We start from the raw sequence: 1,799 nt of genomic DNA on the forward strand, positions 1-1,799 counted from the left end.
GCGGACAAAAAAAAAAAAAAAAAAAAAAAAAAAAAAAAGAGAGGACTTCCCCGAAGTCCCTCAGCAGACCTTCCATCCAGCTCATTGGTCAGAACTGGATCACATGCTCATTCCCAAGCCAATCCCTGGCAAGGGCAATGGGACCACCATGATTGGCTGGGGCTGAGGCCAAAGGTTTGCCTCCCTGCAGCACAGGGTCCCACAGCGGGTCCTACATTTACCCCTTCCTCTCCAGCATCTACAGTCTGTTTTCTTTTCGAGTTCCACCCTATCTGTCCACACAGAGACAACTCCCTCTCATCTTAAGGAAAAGCTCTCCATTCGACCTTGCACCCTTTCTAGCCACCACGTTTCTCTCCTGACTTCCATGAAAATTAGGTGGGCTCATGGTTGACAGAACTCAAAGGAAGTTACTGAGGTGTGCAGAAGGGCTCTATATTCAGCGTCTTCCTCAACATGGACAGAGGCTCAAGAAGGTAGAACCAGGGCCGAGGAGGTGAAGTGTCAGAGATACAAGATGGCAGTAGACTCCCTGTGAGGTGATGACTTCTCCACCAGGGGAACTATTCAAGCAAAGGCTGGATGACCCTCTCTGGGTCAATGTAGAGAGCTTCTCCTATTGGGAGTGAGTTTGGATTGAGTCTGTTCATTCATTCATTTATTTATTCAACAAATATTTATTGAGCACCTACTGTATGCCAGGTACTGGGCTAAATACTGAGGATGCAGCAGTTAACAAGACAGAAACACTCTGGGGTCACTCAGCTTAGGGGTTAGCAGGGGAGATGGACCTTAAGTGAATAATTATACACATAAAAATATAGTTACAGGTATTGTAGGATGACCCTCAAAGTCCCTTCGAATCAAAGATTTATGATTTTTACGTATAATGCTTAGCCCAGTGCCTGGCACATAGTAGGTGTTCAGTAAGTGTTAACTACTGTAGGTATTCCCTAACTTTGGAGCCTATGGCAATGTTTCCTCCTCCGAACCTCTGTATTATTTGTGTCTGAGTGGTACTCATTTGCCATTCAGACATACTTTTATTATTAAACTTTGAATTTGTTTATCTGGTGACTACAGTAAACATTTTTCCCCCCAGAAACTATAATATTAACCTACCAAATGATGCTGAACAGATTCAGCTGGTGAAAAAACAAGAACTGTTCACATTCATCCACTTCCTTGCCTATCTTTTGCAAGCCAAGAACACAAATAATAATTAAAAGGAGAAGAATTCCTAATATATCTACAGCACTTTCCGGCACATCAGCTTATCTGGGCCGACAGCAGTCCTGTGCAGAGAGCAGGAACGTTATCCCCCTTTTCCAGCTGAGAAAACTAAGGCTTAGAATATCAGTTCTCCGGTACCTGGGGAGGAGAGCGCTGCTGCTTCCAGTTCTCAAGCAGCTTGAATAGAATCCCTGCTAAAAGACACCTGGGGAATCATCTGCTTCTCTCTTCCCACTTTACAGATGAGAAACTGAGACTCAGGAAGGTGCTGGGACTTGACAGTAATCACGTGGCTAGTAAATGGCAGAGGTGATGTAGGACTCAGGACAGCTGACTGCCAAGCCTGTCCTAATTCACCCTTTCCTAATACACAGCGTGCTGGTCCTTCCCGCTGACCAACAGGTGCTGTTAATAATTAAGGGTGGGGTGGGAGGGAGGGAGACGCAAGAGGGAACAGATATGGGAACATATGTGTATGTATAACTGATTCATTTTGTTATAAAGCAGAAACTAACACATCATTGTAAAGCAATTACACTCCAATAAAGATGTTAAAAAAATATACA

This window comes from Neophocaena asiaeorientalis, unplaced genomic scaffold (assembly GCF_003031525.2).
Source record: "Neophocaena asiaeorientalis asiaeorientalis breed wild unplaced genomic scaffold, Neophocaena_asiaeorientalis_V1.1 scaffold275, whole genome shotgun sequence".
Lineage (NCBI taxonomy): Eukaryota > Metazoa > Chordata > Mammalia > Artiodactyla > Phocoenidae > Neophocaena > Neophocaena asiaeorientalis.